This window comes from Mycteria americana, chromosome Z (assembly GCF_035582795.1).
Source record: "Mycteria americana isolate JAX WOST 10 ecotype Jacksonville Zoo and Gardens chromosome Z, USCA_MyAme_1.0, whole genome shotgun sequence".
In the NCBI taxonomy this organism is placed as follows: domain Eukaryota; kingdom Metazoa; phylum Chordata; class Aves; order Ciconiiformes; family Ciconiidae; genus Mycteria; species Mycteria americana.
The window spans coordinates 37,884,512-37,907,888 of NC_134396.1; the positions used below are offsets into that span (position 1 = coordinate 37,884,512).

The window sequence follows — 23,377 nt, forward strand, 5'->3', positions numbered from 1 at the left end:
GTGAAATCCTTTTATTTTGATTATCCTGAATTAGGTCCTTGAACAGCTGCTTTACTTTATTTTTATATTTTTACTGCAGTGTAGTTTAGCACTTTTTCATCCTCTGTTCCTTCATTAACTTTTACGATTTGTCCCAAATAATATCTGAAAACTGCCTTACTGAGATTGTGTGAAAAAACCAGAAAGAATTAGCAAATACATTTTAAAAGGCTACGTATGCAAATATTGCCAGGGCTTTTCACTGTGATGGTGCTCTGAAGACTGGCTGCTGAATAGCTGTGCTCTTGGAAGTCTAACTTCTGTAAGAGCTTCTAGGATAAAGTAGGCAGTCTCTTCTCCGACGAGATATTTAATGAGCTCCTCTGTTTTTATACAACAACTGCAATGAGTCCTTACTCCTCCTCCATACTGCCAGCCTCCTGCTCCACGCACACAACCTCCAACCCAAACACCAACACGTGCACGGGGAAGCACAAGTCAAACTTCTGCACGGACATTTCATAATCGAAGCTCACTTGCTGAAAATCTTTCTCCATTTAGATAGTATCAGAAAAGGTTGCTCTAAATTGTGTCAAGAGTCAGACAGTGGAATGCAAAGATTCCTCCCCACCACTGCTAAGCACAATTTAATAAATCAGAGTGAGCCTGTCTCCCAGTTATACCCATTTACCATAATCTCTTCAGGCTGAACCAAACTACTGGGACTGGATTCAGAGAGTTCAGTGGCACTTATTACATTAGCTCTGTATTAATCTCTTCATGGGTTGTCAAGTGATTCTTGCAGAGATCATAATGCTAGATATTGGAGACATCTAGCTCCACAATGCTCGGGGGAGCAAGTCAGGAGCAGAGCATGTGCAGAACGATGCTCTTCTGAACCAATCCTCCCAGCCTCCGTGGCCAGCAGTTGCACTGCATTGGCCCATCATGGTCATCTGATTCCTTTTTGAAGGGGTTTGTATTCTTTTGGGCTGTACCACATACCGTGGCAGAGGAGTCCACATCTTAATTACACACTCTGTAAAGAAGTGTGCAAGGGATTTGTTTTGTATCTGCTACCTGCTATGTTCACAGGTCTGGTATTGTGGGAAGTAATGGATAGCCATTCTTGGTTTATTTTTTCCACAGCACCTATGATTTCATCAATATCCCACTCAGACATCTCTTTTTTTGGGGGCTGAAGGTCCTAGTCTGTCTAATCTCCACCAATTAATCCCTACTAACAAAGTTATACAGATTAAATTACTTTTACCTTGTAATAATTGTCTTTCAGGAATATCTAATATCTGCTGCTTGGTGTTTGGACATCTTGACAAGAAAACAGAGGGAGGATAGAGCAGCAAAAGATGAATTAAAATTGTGTATAAATGAGGTAGAACCCCCCCACCAGGCTGCTATTTTCTTACAGTGAATCCAAAAGGCCAGTTCCCCTTTTGAAAATGTGGCTGGTGTTACCTTTAGGTTGCAGAAGGAAGAGAATTCATCTTCCTTGGTGTATGGCTTGATGTTACCCCTGCTGAAATTAGCTGGTGTCTGAAAGTCACTGCTTGGAGCTGACTCAATTAGACGTGTAGCTCACAGCCTTTCACTGAAGTTGGCATGGGCTTCATTATTAATAAAGTCCCATGCATGCATGCATTACAGCTGATGAGCAAATAATGTATTTTCATGGTAACACTAGGTATCTCTCTGTGGGGTGGTTTGAAATGTTCCTTCAGCTTCTGTACATCTATACCAATAGTACATAGATCAAGCTCTGTACATCATACCAATAATACACAGGGGTTTTTTGCCTCTTGGTAGGGAGGTGATGCTGGCCATTAGGAGTGGACCATGTGCCTCTTATTATTCTAGCTAGTAACTATGTTTAGTTTTTAATTAAAAAAAATATATGGACTGCAAATCTGGGTTGGGCTTTTTTCCAGTTACTGGATGATCACATACACAGTGAATCTTCAGGAAACAGTGGAGCTATTCTGCTTGCGTTGTCGCACACGGTGCTGAGGATGAAATATTTCAACAAATCAAGTGCAATCATCATCACAATTTGTTTTCCCTTTCAACATGGCAAGTACCTTAGCCCAAAGCCTGTTCTTTAGGGGGTAAATCTATTCCATGGTGTATTATGCTGGAATGTGCAATAAAAATAAATTATTTCATTTGCACAATCTCTAAGAAAACTGCAGCTGCTCGGCTGCATCAGTAAGGAAAAAACACTTGAAAACTTCAAAGTGCTGTGGCAAGTTCCTTCTGCCTTTCTACCCATGAAACCTAACAACTGTGTCTGCTTTATTCATTAACAAACCATTGGTTGAGTAAGAAGCTAATCATGCTATAGATGCCTCTAAGAAATGGGACATTAGGGAAACTCCATATTACATCTGTGCTGAGGGTATCCTGAGCTTCTAGAGAGAGAGGAAACATTTGAATTAAAAATGTAGATCCTAAAATGTGAAAAAAACTTATTAAAAATAATGAAATACTTAATCTTTTTACTAAATAATGCTATGCACAAAATAGAATCATAGAATCATAGAATAATTTAGGTTGGAAGGGACTTTTAAAACTGATCTAGTCCAACCCCCCTGCAATGAGCAGGGACATCTTCAACTAGATCAGGTTGCTCAGAGCCCCGTCCAACCTGGCCTAAAATGTTTGAGGGATGGGGGATCTACCACCTCTGGGCAACATGTTCCAGTGTTTCACCACAAATAAAAAGACCATTCCTTACCTTGAAAATAACTGTTAGATATAGGATAAAGCCAAATGTGTCTAAGAATGCTTATATTTTACTTTAAAATATTTTTTAAACATTAGAAAGTTGGGTTTTATGTGTCTGTTTTCTTGAAGACACTGCCTGCCTTATAGCCACGGAAGAATACTTGAGACCCCTTATGAAGATAAAAATTTGAAGAGCACCTGAATGAAGGAGCCAACCAAAATGAGCTGGGCAATAAAAGTTACAATTTCACAAGTAATTTCTGTGCTTCCTTACGTGAGTACATGCTCAGCACAGTTACAAAGAGTGCCTTTCAATCTATTTTTCAAAACTGTGTGTATGAATTGTGAGGCTGCATCTCACTTCCAGACGTGGTGTCGTCCATTTGGGATCCTTAGCTTAGCTGCAAAATGAGCGTGCCTCAAGGTTCAAAGAAACACATTTTTAGAAGGGTTAAGCTACTTGTGAAATTCTCAAAGTACCTGGAAATTGAAATCTTATTGAAACCGTATACTTTTAATGAACTACAGTTTATCTACAATTTAAAAGAGGACATTAGAGTGCACATAACAAGAACTAAAACCTTGAACACTGTAGAAAAATAACAAGAATATTTTGTAGCTTTGCTTGGCAAGTACAGATTCTTGTTTTAGAAGAGCGTGGTAGGTATGATTCTGAACATTGTCATTTCTCTTCTGAAACAATGCAGCAAACACTCATTGCCTTCTGGTTTTGAGCACCCAGAGAGACATACCCTGAATTGTCCACATTCCTCTGAAATCCTATGGGTTATTTCCAGAGGTAACAAGTAAGTAGTATCACTGTACTCATTTTTTTACTTGTATTCACCAAAATAAAAATAGAATCCTTTTAATGGATAGCATGAAAACACAAAATGTCCGCATAGAAACAGACTGTCGTAAGTATTGGCAATCAGAAAACTCCATACACTTTTTTATTTTAAGAGACTCTTGAGACCGACGGCTGAGCCAGGAGGCTTGGTGATGCTTTCTAAATACTCCCAGACTCTTTGATTTTGTTTTCCACTGGTTAACTTAGATTAAATACCAGTTAAAATTCATGCCTTTTTTTTGTAATTCAAAATTGTTAAATAAAATATTAGGAGCGGCAAGACAGACATGCTCTGATAAATTACAGTGTACTTTTACTAGATTAACAATGTGTTAGCTTTGACATCAGCTGTAATATGATCCAGTATTGCGAGATGCACTTTTGGATCCTGACATGTTTATTGTTAAGCTTGGCATTTTTGCTGGATTTTTTTATTATTTTTAAGAGCTGGATGCATGTAGGTTATGGGACAGGATTTTTTTTCGAAGTGACAATGTGCAAGCTCCTGCTTGAAACTGTTTTACATGCCAAATGAGGTTATGGAGAGTCTAGAAGTGAGAGCAAAAGTCAGTACACAAAAGGGCTTGTGTCTTAAGATGTTAGTCTGGAATTTACCTTTACGTCAACCTCCTGGTCTACTTAGACAAAAATGTACTGAATGTCAGTCATGGATGGGCAAACTAAGGGTATTGCCGGTCTCCTGACACTGCACTATTTGGATATGATGGATGTAGAGAAATTTAATCCTTCCAGAGGGAATCAGGTGGCACTGTCAGGACAAAGAGTGCAAACAGTTTTGCACTGGAAAAAACTTTCAATTTTTGTCTTTTTGTGCCAAAAATGTTACAGTCTCCAGCTGTTCTGTGTTAAACACTAAATCTACTAGAGAAAAGAATCTCAAAGAAAAGGTTAAACATCGAATAGCATTTTCTATTGGTTGGATTATGTTTAGATCATATAAAACATGCTAAAAATCATTTCCCAGGCACTGTTAAAACATCTGCTTTCTGGATTAGAAAGCTAGACATTCAAATCCAAGTTGGGAAAAAAAATGATAGCCAAAAGCTGTTTTCTTTAAAGGCCCTTTGCTGCAAACAAGTGAATTGAGTGTTTGTGATATCTTCTTATTATCCCAGAAGTCAGTCTGAGCAGACGGAGAAAGAAAGCAGATGTCCTACAGACTGAGACACTGTTACTTGAAGAACAATATAAGTAATCTTCCAAAAAACAATTATTTAATTTGGGCTTTCCCTTATGTCATCCCTGCTCTAAAACTGAGTGTTTTCCTTTGTCTTTTTAAATCCAGAAAGAAGAATGGAAGTGTCTGGTTCTTTGACATTTGCACTGAGTTTTTAGTACTGTGTATTGCTTTTCCACCAATGCAGGGAATCTCAGCATTCATCCTGGCAATCTTTTTTCCTGTGCGTTTCACAGTTTCTCTACAGGTGATTTATTGGTTTCCTTTCTCAGTAGCACCTTGCTCTGGACCATGAATCTAAACTTCTTCAAACTATAAACGCCAATCTCATGGCAGAAGCTGAGTACCATAGATCAGCCAGGCAGAATTTGCTCTTGATAGTGCTATGAACTCTTGTGATTTTAGCATAAACTTTTGATATCTGGCATTCCTTAAAATTCCCAGATTTCTAGATGTATTCTTACAAGAATCTGACCTTATACTCAAAAAATATGTATTTCTATTCTTGTGGTAGCCTAGAAAAAAACCCCTCTTGAACATATGAATTAAAGTTCCCTAAATCTATTTTCTGAAATCTTGTAATTTTAAGCCCATCTCATGATTTTGGGAATGACTCAGAACTTTTTTATTTTAGATGTTCAGAGTACTGTAATGGAATGCAGAAAGCTGGTTACAGAGTGTTGACTCTTTTTGTCTTCAGTGGCTGACTTGCATAATTGAAGACAGATGAAAACATTCTCTGGTCAACATTTTCAGAGCTATTTTGGGGTCAGACTTGTGAATAGAGATAGCTGAAAACATCTTGTAGTTACTTTTTGATAATTGGGTTTTAATTAGTTGTTTGTAAAAAGTATCCTGTTGTTTCACCAGAAATATCTTTCATCTGAATGCTGAGAACATGAACACCCAAAAGGTTTTGGGTTTTAGATTTTTATCTAAAGGATATCCAAGCGAAAATTCTAAAAGCGAGTGGCTAATTTTTTTAATGTGAACTATTCAGTGGTGGGTTTCCTGTAGCCGCTACAGAGGTGTTATATACCATCAATAAGAGACCAAGTAATCATCTAAAAAAGTCTCTCCACTTCATGAAAACACCAAATATTCCCTAAATTCTCCCCAAATTTTTCTTGAGTTTCTTGTATTCTGGAAACAGTGCTATTACCTGCAAACTACACCAGATCTGAAAATGTTTGCTGAATGTTACTAGTACAGAATTAGCTGTCCATGGATTATGCACGCTGCAATGTCTGGCATTTTGTGTACCAACTTCAAAATGCCTAGCCAAGGGTCACTGCTAAAGTGGAAGTACAAAGTCTGTCACAGATAGACATGCCAATGGCTGAGTATATGGAAACCCAAAATATACATTGGACCGGATCACCTGGACAGGATATGAATATCTGTGAATATGCAAACTCCAAGAGACTCAGGCAGGGAGGAATCAAGCCATCACACAGACCTTCATAGTACATTCATACATTTTTGTCCAGTATTTGATCAGCATTATGGTAAACTTGTTCATTATCAAGTTTAGAGGTATCAGTCTGTTTTAGATGTTTCACCACATCAGTTTATCCTCAGCACCCACTCAGAAATCACTTGGAATAGGCTGATGGCTTCCCCTTCAACACACAAATCTACTGCATCGAGTAGCTATACCAAAAACTGTATAGGAGGGGCACACTGATGACCTGACTTTGCAAGGTCAAAGCCAGTATATTGCTGTAGACCTCTGAGCCTGAAGGAAGCTTTAGTGCAGAAGACAAGGAAAGCTTAGGAGGTCACAGTTACGTTATGTTATGTTGCATGATCTGTGGTGTCTATTTGTTGGTAAGATATGTGCTTAGGGTTAATTTGCTTTTATATTTTGAATAACCCAGATAGAATAACAAGAAAACACTACATACACACAGGACAAGTTAGGTGGATGCAGAGACTTTCTACTGTGTAAGATTTCAGCAGTTATAAAGAAAGGAGACTGAGGGTGTGTGATAACTTGGCTCTGTTCTGGCTTTCAGCTTGCTTAAGCTGTAGTTCACTACTATATCCTGGCAGTACAAATTAGACACGACTTGCACAACCGTGCTTGACCAGGGTTGGGTAAAGCTTATAGTGTTGCTAGACTCTGAACCAAGGCAAGGCAGCATCTCAGATTTGGGGATGGAACCTTCAAGAGATGTAGAGACAAGAGTAATTCAATCACTTTGCTACATGCAGGACAAAGGAGGCCATGCACCATCTTATGCAGCTTGTAACATTTACATTATAATTGAAAACAGAGCAGCCAGAGGAGGTTATTTAGCATCTGCAAAGCATCTTAGTAGATGCTTAATGAATTAAGGTAGCTTATGATTTTCAGAAAGCTGAGTATTATCACTTCAGTTGACAGCCTATCCCAAGACAGATAATTATGTTGCTGTTGACCTTCTTGTCCTTTTCTCTTCCCTGTATCCTGCTCATGGCCACTTTTTATTCTGTCCCCTTTTTACCTCTCCTTCTCTTTCCTTTGCTACCCTGAGGCAGGTAGAATGAGAATCCCTGTGGAAATAAGTTATGTGCTGCTTCCTGTATTTCATCCTTCCCTGGTCTGTCTTAGTGTCTTCATCCTTCTGCTTGAATTCTGCTGGTTAAATCATCCTTTGTTGGATAAAGCCCCAGTCTGCAGTAAAACTTTGTTTGCTGAAAAGCCCCTCTGTGATGACCGTTGGTCTAGTAGTTCAGTTCCTTGTAAACAAAGGTTAAGACTCTTTAAAAAGACAATTTTTTTTTTTACAAGACAAGCTTTTTAGAAATTAAGAAAATTACTCAATTTGGTAAAAAAAAAAGGAGTAAAATCGCAGTTTCCTGACTTCAGTTCTATGTCATGGCTTACACATTTTTTTTTCTCCAATTCAGGATTTTTTTCTGTAAAAACAGAAAGCTGATTTCACATTCATGTTCATGAGAAGTTGTAGGCTACACAGGAAACATAGCATTAAAACAATACTGATTTTTATTTTTTTTAATAACATCAGTTGCAAGGCGGAAGAGGACATCTTGATGTCTTCTCTTGGGACATGCTTGTTATTCTCAGATATTACTGGAGTAATTTCATTAATCAGTTGTCTTCCTAGTAGGTGTTATTTAGCTGTTCTGTCTCAGTATTCAGATACTGTAGTGTAGAAGTGGAGTCTAGTCACATTATACTGCTTTTGATCCATTTTTGGACAATATAATCTTTTTAAAAAGCAGAATATGAATTATTGGAATAATTATATTGTTCATGCCCAATTTTTTTTTTCAAACACAGTTTGTGTATAAGAGTAGTTCTGAAAGGAATGCAAACCCTCATGCTTAAACAGAAGGGATTTTCAAGTCCCAACCTTTTAAAGTTACTTAATCTCTAGCAGTTATTAAAGAAAAGATATGTAAAGCAGGAAAAGACAAAAAAAATAAAGTGATGGTTATGGCATCAGTACCCACCTTGAAATTGTACATGTGCAGGTCCAGCACATTGTATTCCCAACGCTCATCCAGTTGACCTGCTGAAAATGCAATGCTTCTCTTTTCCTGAGTTAACAAGTATATGCAAAAATACTCCAGTGAGATCCAGCTAACTGTAGATTTTAGCCACCTGGAAGTTAGGCATCCTGTCCAGCATCTTGTCCCGTCGGCTCTTTTCTCGGCTCTTTTGTAAGCCGTCTCTGGTCTGTGGTATCTGGGGCAATGCAGAGCATATCAACGTGAGTGAACAATTTTGAATATATTAGCCTAATCCTTTGAGCTCTGTGCAGATATCTAGGAGGTCCAAAATCGTCACATGCCAGCCCTGAGGAGCACTTCTTTTGTTGGACAGTTCCTTGGTCACACCAAGAGCAAGGTAAAAAGGTCACTGGTAATTGCATGATAAAAGCTATTAAGAAACTGCATCTGTCACCGTGAAAGCTAGAACAGTGCGTAATAATGCTATTTTCATTTTTCAGCTGTTGAAAGAGCTAGTCCATCTCCCAGTGGTACAGAAGACAAGATTCCCAGTGACATAGTCAGGAATTGGTCTGAGCCTGGAAGGAAACACCCACCAGTGTGAAGGCAGCTGGAGACGGAACTAATAACAGCTCTGGACAGATATGCAGAAACAACAGAAAAGTGATAAAAGAGTGGTAAAAAAGAAATGCAGTTCTATCTCTGGATTACAACACCATTGTTATATTGGGTAGGTGTAATTTTTATTTACAGGAATAAAAGTTTCCTGTTTCAGTAATTAGAAAAACCAGACACTTCTAAACCTGTATTTCTTTCTATGAGTTGCTTCTCAAATTGACAAATACTGTCTGTCTAAATAATGTCATGATTTAGATGAGAATGACTACACGTGTGTTATTCTTCGTGTGAGGATGAAGACCATCTCAGTGTCCCCTGTTTCACAGCTCGTACTTGTTTCCATCTTTCCCTTTCCGCAGGGAACTGTTTGTCCCCTCCACCCAGACCCGCCGTTTGCTGCCCAACTCCCCTACTTCCTTTCTTCCTGCTTGCAAATCTTCCTGTCACTCAAAACACCCTGACTTGGCAGAGGGGACTTAAGTCTGTAGCTGCCTCTTCTCACAGCTTGCATAGGTGCCAGTGGGGACTGCCAAGCCCAGGATCGCCCTGGCCGGCCAGGGAGGCAGACCCAGCTCTGAACTGGGATCGGGAGCTGTCTGACAGGGTCAAAGCATCCCGTGGTACCAGCATAACATCTAACAACAGCCTTGGACATGTTTATAGAGTTTGCTGATATTCTGATGTAGCTCGTATCGTGCTGAATTTATGTGGTATACACCAAATATACATAAAGTTGAAGTGCATGTTCTCCGACATTTAAAGGACATTTTACCATGGCAGCAAGTACTGAAAGTCTGAAATGCTCATTGACGCAGAAGGCTGCCACAGATACAGCTTTCCCCAAGATGGTTATAACAAACTGGTGTTGTTCAGTTTTTAGACGTGCTTTACCTTTTCAAAGGGTGAGGATAAGAACCAAATATTTAACCCAGTAGCTTTCTAGCAGACGTAAGCTGGAACCACTCCAGCCCACTTTAACCCCTGGACACAATGTTTACTCACTAGACGGTCGAATGCCAGCTGTTATAACATGCACAGCTCTGCTCAAGCACACAGCACAAGTAGGTGTATTTATACAAGCCTGAGGGATTACTTACAGACAAATAACACACATAAGATGATGCTAATAGACAGCTACACTACGGAAAGCAGAGCAAGGGAAAGGATCCACGTTCAAAAGAAGTCTAGAGTTTGCCAAATCTGCAAGTGAATTTCTGATCTACTCATGGAGAAAATCATTGGGAGTACAACACAGCATGGTTTCTTTTCCAATGTGTGGCACTTTTGGCCTGCAGTGCTGTTTGAGGTGGTCATGAGCCACACAAAGTGCAGAACTGAAATTTGTTTACTCTCACTTTCCTTGAAGTCCCAAGTCATATTTCTCCTTGTAACCCTGTATGGTTCCAAGTGTGAAAACAAAACATAAAACAGCATTTTTTGCTGAATTTCTGTGCTTGGTTCTCTCTCAGAGACTTGCTTTGATTGTTTTCCCATTTCTTTCTACCCATATCTACACAGCCACCCACCTCTCATTCAGCCTGACCTCCTTGCTCACGGACAACTCTGCTGCGATGCCAGCCTCCTTTGCTACTAACCCTAATCTCAGTCTCCTCCTTTCCAATATGATGTATGTGGTCATGTGCTTGTACCCAGGCAGCTTTCCTGCTACTTGGCTGCTGGTAGGCTCATCAGATTGCTCTGATTTATGCATGTGTGTAATTAATTTACATCAATAGGCTCTCCTAAGCCTTTCAAGGAGCCATGTTCATCAAGCCCTTCAAAGTTTTGGTTCTCTGACTAATCTCAGAGCTATGTATTCTTTATTCCTGTGCCTCATTTAGTTATTGAAATCCCAGTTTATGGCATTTTCCTATTAAATATGCAGTTTTCCAAAGGCTAGTTGAAATAGCTGAGCACTCGGAATGAAAGAAATGTTGAATTTTGGCAAACATTTGGTATCCACTTTACAGTGGTAGAAATTATTCTGGGTTATTATTGTTGTTGGAAGTAGTCTTTCCAGGCTGAAGAGGGATTTTTTACTAAAGTGATGTAATCAGAAAACAACATTGTCTTCATTCATACTGTGGGTTAATTTGCAAAAGGTTCTTGATGACATTCACTACCTATAGGCCCATTTGGGGCAACGGGAAGCATTGCTTAATACCCAGAGCATAGGAAGAAGAGGTTTTAGGACACTCTTCTCATTGTCACGCTTACCATGACTCCTTCTGTGAGCATCTCAGGCACATCGTCTTTGCCTAGCTTCTTCTCTGATGAAATGACGTCATGAATAGAGGTCTTGTATTTCACAATTGAGTTGAAAGGGTTTACGTTTATAAATTGTTTTGAACATGAAATGCACCGACTAAGGAAAAATAACAGCCAGTCCCACTGTATTTGTTAAGTCCAAAAATGTGGTTTTCTGTGATTTCACACCTATGTTTATGGGTGAACTGTTACATGGGGGAATAGTTAGCCCTACCAGCAAACAGCAATGTTTTCTCTAATGGCAACAGGAAAACATGAGTATAAAAACCATTAAATGGCTGTAGGAAGAGAGTCTTGAGCTAACATTGTCCATCTAGATAGATGGATGTTGGAAGGAAGGTCAGATGCTGCCTTGCCATACCGTCCTGTCCATTTTGCCTGGGTGACACAGAGTTGAAATTTAGGTTGATTTTTGTCCTTTCTGGTGATATCCCTATAAACATTTTGACAATGAGCTCAGAAACCACAGGCTGCAGCTTCCTCCTCAGCTCCTAGGCAGTGGGGAATGCCCATCAGGAGCACAGTCATGCTGGTAACGTTTCCAAGGGAAACAGCACAGGGAAGGAATGGTCCTGGGTGTTAACAGTGAAACACGTGCTCCCTCGGTTTGGGACCCAGTGCCGTGGAGAGACAGAAATGTGCATTTCCTGTAAAAAGGGAAGGTGATGCCATCTGAGCCCAGCACCAGCAATCAGCTGCAGTCTTCTTTCAGATTTTTGCTGCAGCCAACTTTGAATGTCTGGGCTTAGGTCAGAAGGAGGTTTAAGGCTTCCTGTGATCTCATCCTCTCCAGAGCCTTGCTAAAAGCTTTGCAGCCGAAGGTGGGGTAAGACTGGGAGCAGTTCCTGCTGGGAAAGCTGGCAGGCAGATGTTAGCTCAGTGTTCCTAGGGTCATGGATACCTGGGTCCAGCTCAGCTTGGAGGACTGGGAGGTGGCGGCGGGATGGGTAAGAGGGAGCAAGCCCTGCTTGTTCTAACTGAGCTGGTTTGCCCCACCCTGGCACTGTAGAAATACAGAATATAGAAGCGAGGGGGTGGACATATTCACGGGGATGCATTCATTTTGCACTTAGAGCGAGGATTCAGTTTCTTCATTAGGCCACTAGATTTTCCATCTTCCTCTTCAATACAGACTGGATTCTTTGAGAATTTCTATTCATATAGAGGTTAGAGCCAATTAATACCGAGTCCTTTAAAGAAGCATAGTATTGCTGTTTGCATATCTTCCTACAGAGGTTTGCACTCCTTGTGACATGGAGAGGTTAGGTTCTCGCTCAGTTTTCTGACAGGCTGTTTTTTCAAGGCACATGCTAAATTTGCAGGCCAAACAGTGCCTGTATTATTATTCCCAATGCCTTGGTAAGTAATGTGCAATATTTAGAGGTGTTGACTAGTCACATAAGTGAGGGCAGGAACGCTTGAGGATGCTGCTTTGGAAGGGTCAGCAGGCAACGAGCATCTGTGTGTGTGTCAGGGTCAAACATTTTTCTCCCCTCATCTTCCTTTCCAGTAGCATTTTTTCCTGTAGTGTTTATCTCAAAAGAATGGGTGAGAGATGTCCTGGAGACCAGCTGATTTCAGAAACTTTTGAATGAAATGGAGGCATTTCCCATGCTCGAAGTTCTGCACTGACAGGATTCAAACCCTTTTGTCAGATGGGATGAAGTCAACATCTTTGCTCCCAAATGGAAGCTTCCATATTCACAAAAGCATCTTCCTCAGAGATTCAGAATAAATCATTTAGCTTAGAGTTTAAAATTAGTTGTAAAGTATGTCCTTGAAGAAATTCAGCATTCAGTATCACAAGGAAGGAGTTTTATAGGTTCTCCAAACTTGCCAGAGTGTTAAAATGCATTGAAAACTTTCACATAAGCTGATGTGACTTTGTAATCAAGGTGGTCGAGGGCCCCATAGTTCTCCCACTGCACACTTAGTTCTTCAATACCCTAGTAAGAGAAAATGTCACTGTTGATTTCTCTTAGAAGGTCTTAAGGATGGAAACTAAGTACTGCACTAAGTCAGACACTGACATAGGCTTTACTGAATAAATTTTAAAAAGTTATCTGCCACATCTACATGTTGAAAAATTAAACATATTGAGAGGCAAATGGTGAATACTCAGTTTTGGTGAAATTTTGTTGAACCGATGCTAGCTTAACATGAAGTCCAACTCTAAGAGTGTGAAAAAAAAGGTCTTTCTGCGGTACATAGGTAAACCAATCTGCTACCCACATGCTCTGCTAATACTGGCAGCCAGCCAGCCAACAGATCTCAATTAAACAGATTAGGCCAAAGAAAGCATAAAGGCAGAATTCAGGCAAATTACCAAAAATTGCCCTCATTCAAACATACCTCTCATTTGAAGTCTAGGTATAAACTGCACTGAAATGTCAAAAGTGCGTTTGAAAGACCTTGGCAAGCTTGCACAAGATTTGATACATGTCAAGAGGGAGCACAATATGAAGCCACTTCACTTGAACACAGGCTGATGTGTTTGAAATTCATCATATTGAAGGCAGCACTTGCTTTGCAGGCCTCGTTAGAATAACCAAATGATACAATGGCTTCTTTCTAAATAAACAAATGGGGCTCATAGGCTGCTAAGACTTTTTTTTCAAATACTTGGGCTCAGATCTGATCAGCTGCCTCTGAGCCCAGACAGACTGCCCTCTATGTTGGCTGGCAGGAAGGAGATTTTATCTCTTGTGTGCTTAGGCCCCCATAATTGCATCTCACTCCTGACTCCTTCAAAATAACGAGTGTATCCTCCCCACGGTTTGCAGAACACATGCGGAGGAAATAGCACGGCTGCAAGCTAACTGGCACAAAAATTCTAACCAGATGATGGAAAAAATGTTTGTCAAACTGAGAGCACTTGAGAGATTTTCTTCTTCCAAGAGGACTGTATATAATCCAGTAAATAGCCTCCCCTGGAATCGATTGACCCTATCTGAAGAAAGCTGTTACTTGTTATTCCAGTACCGTTTTGCCAAGCACTGTTTTAACGTACACAGGAAGATTCCAGGGTATAATATTCCCCCTTTATTGGCAGGCATATAAAGTATGTTTGAAAAAAAGAGGGACAAAAAGCCCCAAAAGCAATAAATGACACTTGGGGGGTGGGGGGGAGAGCTCATAAAACAGCATTATTTTCCCAACTTTGTTAAATAGAAAAGGTGATTAAAATACTTCCAGAAACCTAATGCTTGTTTTGCTGAGATTTTCCTTGAAATGTTGATGTTTTTTTCCCCACTTGTCCTTGCAGCCCTGGAGCATTTACTTCAGCTCCTTCAGAAGTAGCCTGCATCACTCAGTACTGGAACAAGTTATTTTCAGGCCAGATTTTCAGGTGAAGCATCAGTGAGTCATTAGAAACTAGGAACAGCTCATGGTGTTAGTGTTTCCCCGTCTCCAGAGGCTTTCCTGCCTCGTTAACACACTCACTTTCAAAAATAACACTTATTTACCAACAGTAATTCACCAAATACCTCTGACAAGACCAAGCAAAATTATTTTCTCAGTTGCTGAGAAAAAATTATGGAGCCAAACCTGCAGACTGTATAAATAAATCTGCCTCTTTTTAAGCCCAGAGACTAGCACTAACTTTCACCAACTGATGACTGGGCCACCATCTAAAGTTCAAAGAAAATTTCCATAGCAAAGATACATGTGAATGGAGTCTGCTGTGAAATAACACAGTTGGGATAAAGCTTCACCATGAAATCTGTGCTCAGGCTGTTGCCAAACATGCCCAAGATGCCTTGCCTGTGGTCAGTCGCTGTGTTCGTTCACCCCAATCTTTGGGGTTATTACTGCCTGCACCTTGTCCTTCCTGTGGCCTTGGTATCCTCGCTGTAACAGTTTTTGAAAGGATATTTCATGGACAATTCTGCCCTTTCTCCCTGGATTCACTTCAAGAGTAGAGAAGACTCCTGTGAAGCAGAGTAACTTCATTTAGAGAAAAGATAAAATAAGGTGGGGAAAAGATTGGTGCTCCTTTAAAAAAATCAGAGAAGGGATTTCTGTGGGTGGATTCTGAGTGGTCATCTAGTCTGTACCTTGCCTGAAGGCAGGGTCAGCAATGCTCCCCGTCACTGCAGCCAGATGCTTGCTCAGCCTGGTTTCAGAAACCTGCAATAACGATATTTCCACACCCGTTGGTACACACTACTGCAGTGCTTTATAGCCTTCCTGGTAGAAAGCATTTCCTCCAAACCACTTAATACACCCTTGGTGTAACTTAGGCCCAGTGGACATGGAAAAAAAACGTATTCCCTTCATGGTTATAGTTTCCTTTTACATATTTTAAGAATACATTAACTAGTGTAGCCACCTCTTCTTTAGAGTTAACACTCCCCCTTGCTTCAGTCTTCCTTTGCAGTTAGTATTTTCTAGACTTCTGACCATTGTCCCTCAAACTAGCTCTTAGTGATCTTCACCATGCCTGGACTGCAAAATCCTCTCTTCAGAGCTTTATGGCTGTGGTGACTCACATTCACTGTTAACGCTCAGCTTCTTTTCTGCTCTACTGCTGTTTGGCCAGTCCTCTCCCATCCTATCTCTGCACAGCTGCTTCCTCGTATCTCAGAAGATAATGGAGCTGCATTTACCCTTATTAACATATGTCTTCATATTTCCTGATCTTCATTGCAGTGATCAAACTTGCCGACCTGTGGACTGAGAAGATGCCAAAGAGCACCGTATGGGAGTTTTCCCTGTGCATTTCTTTCCTGCCCACCTAGTGGTGCCTTCAGACCTTGTGTTCCTCCTCCTTCACGTTCCTCCAACAAACGTAGTCACCTTCCGTCAGCCTAAGCTGTTGTAAGGGATAAGAAGTTCACGTCATTCTCATGCTACCTCTCCTGTGACATCTTCATTACAAAGCCATATGCCCTAACAGGGTTAGTAACTAGTTTTACAGCTTACTTTTATTTTGAGTACTGGGGAATGATTCTACACTAACATCAGGCAACCTTATGTCCTATTTTAGTCTGACTGCAAAGTTTCCGCTAAGATCAACAATCCCTCTCTTATTGAAAAATATTTTTTTTTAAATTAAAATGGTTCAGCTAACCAATTCTTAGAATTGACTCCTAGTTCTCTTTTAATCTGGGAGGATGCTTTTTTCTGAACTCCAAAGGTGTCTCAGCTGTCATAACCTATGGCTGATATGAAAAAGAAAGGATAAAAATGCCCTCAGAGACGGTTGTACTCTGATTAAACCGGAACTTTTCTGTGGGGGATATAAGCACATGACTGTGAAACAGTACAGGACAAAGACAGTGATATGAGAAAAGTGTTTGTTTTAATGTATACATGTAAGTAGGTATCCTCAGTGCTTCCATTTTTCAGAAAACTTACTTTGAAACTGTTTGGATTACAAAATTCAAACAACATCCATAGAAGAAGCAAGTGCTTGGTAGCTTAGTTAGTGGATTGAGAGGGAAACCTTATGTGCTCAGGCGCACTTCCACAGCCTATACTGAAGAATAATTGGGGGTATCTGTGCAAGAAGAGAATTCAATGTTATAAGTTGCCACAGTGTCTGACGTTTTAGACTTCTTTTACTGGAAAGCTTGTTTTGCCAAGCTTGTTTCCCCTTGATTTTTGAGTATTAAAAGCTTTAGTTGCGATTCTCTCACCATTTCACTTAACAAAAGGGGATTTTCCCATTGTTTTTAGATTTTCTTCACTTTTCTCCCATAGTGTTGCTTTGTGCTTGGTGGCTCTCTGTTCAAGCCTCAGTTTTTTCTTCTGTTGAGTTAACTAACCAACTGCTTCTAGGAAAGAACAGATAATTGTTGCGAAACTTTGGGGACATTAGGCATGCTCTAACTTTCAGTGTACAGCCAAGCGGTTATTTGGCTTCTTGCCTTTGGACTGATTTTGTTTTAGTCTTCTGCCAACTTTCATTTTATATTTGCCAGGCAGTGGGAGAGTCACAGGCCAGTTTGAATAGGTGCAAAAGTTGGACCAAAGAATCTTCCATTACAATTACCAGAATAGCTTCAGTACACCCCTTGCCACCATAAATGCCTACACCTGAGAGGGAAGAAACCTTACCCCATTTTGTAGGTGAAGACCTGGAACCCACGACAAATGAATAAAATCCCTGATTATCATGCAGGAATTTACACAAGGAGCGAGACATAGTCCCCCTGTCTGTGGTGGTAATGCAGCATAATTTCCATTGGAGATGGGCCTGTCTGAATACTTGTGTCTGCTTTCACTATCCGAGCCAAATACGTCCAAGAGCGCACTTTAGTTTTCCAAGGTACCCAGCAGCAGCTATTATAGATACTATGGAAACTCCTGGTTCCCAGCCTGTCGGGGACTGCAGTCTCTTGTCCGGAGCACCCAAAACTCCATCAGCACCGCAAGGCCGTGCTCACGTTTGTTCAACAAACACCTTTCCCCCTGTTTATGGATTACTTTCATTGCTTGAAGAGAATCTTCTTCCTCTTGTGGTATTTTTCCAGTGGGCTTGTTGGAAAAAGCTTCTTTTTTTATCCCAGTATTCAATCTTTGGCAATTTTTTTCTCTCTTAGGCTTTGGATATTTTTAGTATATTTTAGTAGGTTTTCAACAGATACTACCTTCAAACTACCTGGCTGCCTCAAGTGTTTCTACAGATTTTCAAATGTTTTCCCCAAACATTTATATTTTGTTTACTTTCTTTTCTTTCTCCCTATTTTTTTCTATTAATATTGAGTTCAGGTATCATTGAATGTCTTATCTGTGGATTTGTGGTACGATATAGTAAGCACTATATTTGGAAAAAAAATATTTTCACTATAGCATATCTTTTATCATTGTATTGTAAATATTTCTTGAGCTTGTTTACAGTATTCTTTCATACCACTCTTTTACCATTTGAGTTTTTGAAAATCATGCTATAAAACATTAACCCTCGCTTATCCTTGTCTGAAGTTGAATTAATTCAGTTGGTATTCTCCTGTAATGGTGACTCAGCTTTGCGCTTGGGTGGGATGTCTTAAAGTAAAAGATAGGTGCATGTGTTCATATTTTGTCCAAAGCAGTAAGGAAAATACTAAGAACTGTTAGGAAAAGAATAGGCAATAAACCAGAAAATATCATTATGTCACTGAACATGGGCCTGGTACACCTATCTCCTGAGTACCACCTTTGGTTCTGGTTACGCCACTTTAAAAAAAATCGCCCCATTTGCAAAGGCAAAGAAAAGGGCAGAATGGTTGATGGAAGTACAAGAAATATTCCATGAGAAAAGAGCAAAAATAAACTTGGATGAAGGGGAGATATGACAGAGATTTTTAAAAAATCACAAGCGACAAAGAGGATGAAAATAACAAAATGCTACTCCTTAACTCTCACTGTGAACAAACTAAATTAAATTTTCAGGCAGGAGCTTTGAAATGAACTGAAGGAAGTCCTCTCTCAGACAACTTATATTTAAACTGTTGCCCTCATTGCCACAAGGTGACATGGAAGCCAAAGATTTTCGGTGGGTTCAGACCGTGATCTGACACTTACATGGAGGTTGCTGTCAGGTGTAATGAAAACCTCTGGCTTTGGGACTATAGTATCCTTTCACTCATTTTTCTCTCAAGATTTTCTTTTTATCTCTGGTGGGCAAACTTCTTTTAAGGGAGTCAAGCCACCATTTTCTTGACCACTTCCTAAATGACATTGTTCCACAGTGTAAAAAACAACAACAACAAAAACCCCAAAAAACACTCAGTATGGGTGAAAAATTTCACTCTAGTATTGCTACCATATTTTTACTATTGTTTTCCTTCCTTTTAAAAAGGGGTCGTGAGACCCTTCTTCATTTACAGCAGTTATGTAATTTGCGTGGTTCCTAACTTTGAAGGTATGTCATCACAAAGGCCAAATTTTGCTGTGAGTTCCACCAACAGAAATCCAGGCAAATTCCAGCGGCTTCAGTGCTGTTTTTCCATGTTACACTGTGCAGCTGATTCAGCTACAAATATGTGAAGTTTTCTGGACCTAGATCCTTGCTTAAGTAATAGGAGGCTCAGAAGGAGGCTGGTGATTTTTCAGCAGCAGTAAAAACCCCATTGTTTTCCTCAGTATTGTAAACAAGTCCCAAGAAGAAAAATGAAAAATATTTTTCTATAGCTTGATTTAGTTTTGCAATTGGGTGGGAGAAAAATGTAGTAGAAAGCTAATATTTGCTTGGGGTTTGCTTTCTGTTTTGGTCAAAAGAACAAATTCCTCTAGCTATTTATGAGACTTTTGATCTGTTGTCACATGCTTCTCACTGAGGAAAGCAGCCACAAAAGCTAATTGTTATTCATCGTTTGTGCTACGGGGTATCCAAAGTACAACTAAGACTAGGTACCTAACACAAGTACCATGTGTTAGGTACTGTACAAAAAGAAGCAAGAAGTGTTTCCTTGTCCAAAAGGAATGAGAATATATTTGCTTAAGTACTGTAGAAACCCTGAGTGTTACATTTCATTCCTCTGGCTTTTGGTCACATTTATAGCACCATTTATAACCCTTTCTGGCTTGGTCTGTGTGACTTGATCCAAAGATACGTTAAGACAACCCTCACAATGTGTATGAATGGATAGGAAGATGGCTTTGCAACCAAAGTGGCAATGTGGGAAGCATTTTCTTTTATTTTCTATGTATTTAATGAGTATGAATATGAGAAGAAATATGACAACAAGATAATTTAGAAATAGTAAAGGAAACATTCACCATACTTTATGTTGGTAGTATTATACTTGACATGCCCGGTGTTGCAGAGATGTCATTTTGTTTTCTGAGAAGTTATTACTCAGAAACAATGACCAACGTAGTGCAGAAACCGTGATAAGCTTAGAAAGTATTCTTTTTAATTTTTCTCTTTTTCTCACTCCAATATGAAGGCTCGCTCGATAATAAATTCCACAGGTTTGTACTGCTTTAACCAGGTTCCTTGATGTAGGGCAAGTCAGTATGCCTCTTCCTGATGAATAAGGTAACCTCTCCTTTCCTTACAGACTTGGAGATGGAGCTTCCTTTATCAAACCCAGTTAAATTATGGCACCATACCGCCTTCAGCCGCTCAGTGAAACTGAACCTACCTGGGAGTCTGAAAGGGCTAGAGCATTCCTGGGGTACAGCGGCACCAGCATCACTGATGCTGTCCTGTCTTTGTCCCTTTCACTCAGGAAGTTAATAGCACAATAATCAGGAGGTTTTGAAAACGTTCAGCAGCCTTTAATGTGATAATTTTTTCAGAAGAGCACCACACATGAGGTATGTATTCAGTGGAGGAAACCTGCCCATGTACTCCAGTGAGCTGCTGTAGCCTTCACGTTTCTACAAAGGCTGCCAAGTGTCTCCCAAAATTATACAAATCGTTAACGCTGATAACATTTGCCTTCTCGAGTTACTAGTTCTGCTCATAACGTCCCCACTCTCTATCCCCTGGCTTGCTGCAGCTCGCTGCTGCTGTTTCTTTGCATGTCCGGCCTTTGCCTGATTCTCAGCCTCAGTATCGGTAGTTTTAGCAGTTTTACTACAACAGCCGTTACATTTGACACGCTTTTGCTAAAAACCTCAGCTGCCAGACTCTAGTGAGTCCATATAATCTCTGCTTTCACTTGTTAGGAAAAGAGCATTTGTATCCCTCATGGTTGCAGAGAAAACCGTGGAAACACAAAGCAAGTGAACCTGAAAAGCTCAGAAACCACAAGGCAACTAAAAAGGGACTTAATTAAAAAAAAAAAAAAAAAACCAAACACCAACGTATTACTTTTAAGACAATATCATGGCAATTTTTTTTCCAGCCCTCTCTCATGGTTTTGGCATGCAGTACACTTAGAGCTTTAAGCAGATGCTGAGTACAACTCTCTGTAATTACACTAATAAAAAAAAATCAGATCAGAACAAAAATGCCTCCTTCCCTTAGTGCACTGTACATTTTCTTCATCTGACGCAATCTGAGTGAGTGAGTAACATTGCAGAAAATACTGCCTAAACATAAACCATCCAGTTTCTAGCTGACCTTCCTTTCTAGAAGAATGGAAGAAAACGGCTGTGTTACTTGCTATTATTCCCAAATTACCAAATAGTCAGTCGAATTAAAAATAAGTTTTAAAGAGCCAGGCGAAGATGTTTGAGGATGTAAAAAGCAAGAAAGTACATGCCAAGAGCCGTAAGGTCTGGCAACACTTGCGTCCAATATTAAACAATTTTTGATTAATTTTTCATCTGTTACTTTCACTTGTTTAAATAGTAATGCTGATTAAAAAGCCCTGACATAACAGCGTAATTTTTCAAGACAGGCTAACTTTAGAAGACTTGCTGGGAGATGATGAAAGGATGCAGCAAACTTACTAGGGATCAGTCTCCGAATTCATCATTCAAATAAAATAATAATTGGCTCTGCAGATCTCTTTCAAGCATGAATCACTGTGCCCAAGTGCTGCACATTTATCCCAGATAGAGAGGTAGTGCTGCACGGGGCCCCTTCACGGCTCTGCAGGTCTTGCACAAGGTAATGAAAGGGCTCCCAGCAGCATCTGGTATCAGTTTCTCCTTTGCCGTGGCAAACTGCTGGTGTTATAATCAACTCTCCATGCCATTTGTTTTTTTCTTCCTTTGTAGTCCTTGCAAGAGGTTTCTCTCTCAGATTTTTGATTTACTGTTGGGTTATTTCTTTGTAGTTTTGTGGTAATTTCTGACAAATGGCCAAGCGCTTTGAAGTTCACTCTTCAGAAATGGTTTCTTGGGCTGGGGGAAACAGAGAGACAAAAGTTCTGTTGATTCTGGGTCAACCCAAAAGAAGAATGATACGGCATTGAATACAGGGGGATGCAAGATTTCACTGGAACCTGAGGCCTTATGTATCTGCTGTCTAGCCCATGAAGAAGGACACAATGTCAATTCCAGGCGTCATCATTTTGTCAGTCAGGTCAAAGGCTTTGGCTCCTGTTTTCTGGCTCCCTCAAGAAAACAAGGTGGATCAAGGTTTTGAAAGCTGACTTATAACTGAACCTTCTAGCTTTTTCAGAGGTCTCAGGATCTCACAGGTTCCCTTCACTTATGTATATGAGCCTGTGAGTTCATCTGCAAATGAGGTCTGTGTCAATGTTTTGATAGAAGTTTCTCCTAGCTGGGCTGGACCAATAGTCAATACATGGCTCTTTCATTCTTTGCTTCCTTTGATGTTTTAGAGCAAAGGTGCTGACAGACACCACCACGGTACAGTATTTGTATAAATGCTGCCAAGAAAAGTTTGTTCTCAGATCTGGAAGACCGTGTGGGAGTGGTGTACTGTGTTCATTACATTACCTTCCATTTGACCAGGAAAGGACCATCTTGTACACCTACTTGTAAACCATCTCAGATAGCATCAGTAACAGTCTTAATGATCTCTCAAGTCCTTTTATAGCAGTCCATCTTTAGAAGATGGCCCTTGAACAGAGACCTGGCAAGTTTGAAACATCCCATCTGCTGCTGAAGGAAATGCTGCCAGGCCCTTTACCTTATGCTTGTCTTCCCTATTCCTGCAATAAAGAAGGCAGGGGGAAAAAGGAAATGCCTGTGGAGTCTTTTTCATAATAATATAACTACTGAGCACCTAGAGGAATTGCCACACAGCAGGCTTCAGTTGAATAAGAGGTTGTTTTTCAGGCAACACAGACTCAACCAGCAGAGAGTTAAAATGATAAACATAAAGGACAGATGAATTGGCGGCCACTAAACAATCTCCACTTCAGAAAGCTGCCCTCTCACTGAGTCTTGGAAGCCTTGAGGTTATGGCAGAGGAAGGATCACCTTGTTTCCATAAGTTTTGCTTTTTAGGAAACTGGGTGATATGCTAGAGGGTCAGATGGAGCCTCCCTGTGACTCAACATAACTGTTCTTCTGTTCTTTAATTCTTCTGCTTTTGTAAAGGCTGTAAAGCAAGACTGAATGTTTACATAGTGCTTTGTATTGTTTCTGCATGAGGCTCCTGCTTTCTGTACTTTCACACTCTTTGTCTTGGGTACAAAGTTGGGTCATGATTTTTTTGAGTTGGCTGGGACGTTTCAGAGGAAGAAATGCATTGAATCCCTTAGAGTGCTTTCAAAACCTCAATCTAAACATTTAGGAGTTAAAAAGTTATAAATAACTTCTTGCAATCTGCTTAGTAAATAGCTCTGGAGTTCAGGTTCATGCATGTCTAGGCCTAGTATTCAGACAGTCTCTAAAATAAAGTTTCCATCAACCATCATGTTAAACCATTCGTGCTGCAGGAAGCCAAGGGGTGTTCCTTC

At 40.1% G+C, this 23,377-nt stretch overlaps 1 long non-coding RNA gene across 8 annotated transcripts in view; it reads left to right on the forward strand.

The window, feature by feature from the left end:
- Nucleotides 1-23,377, forward strand: part of LOC142402725 (uncharacterized) — a 63,237-nt gene that overhangs the window by 20,963 nt on the left and 18,897 nt on the right. For 4 of the 8 annotated variants that reach the window (XR_012773452.1, XR_012773450.1, XR_012773451.1 and 1 more), the window contains 6 exons: nt 1,926-2,067; nt 2,851-2,995; nt 3,429-3,527; nt 8,543-8,628; nt 8,732-8,961; nt 20,111-20,369. This is a non-coding gene — a long non-coding RNA (uncharacterized LOC142402725). The remainder of the gene's footprint in view (nt 1-1,925; nt 2,068-2,850; nt 2,996-3,428; nt 3,528-8,542; nt 8,629-8,731; nt 8,962-20,110; nt 20,370-23,377) is intronic. The other 4 variants (XR_012773454.1, XR_012773456.1, XR_012773453.1 and 1 more) reach the window with 4 other exon arrangements.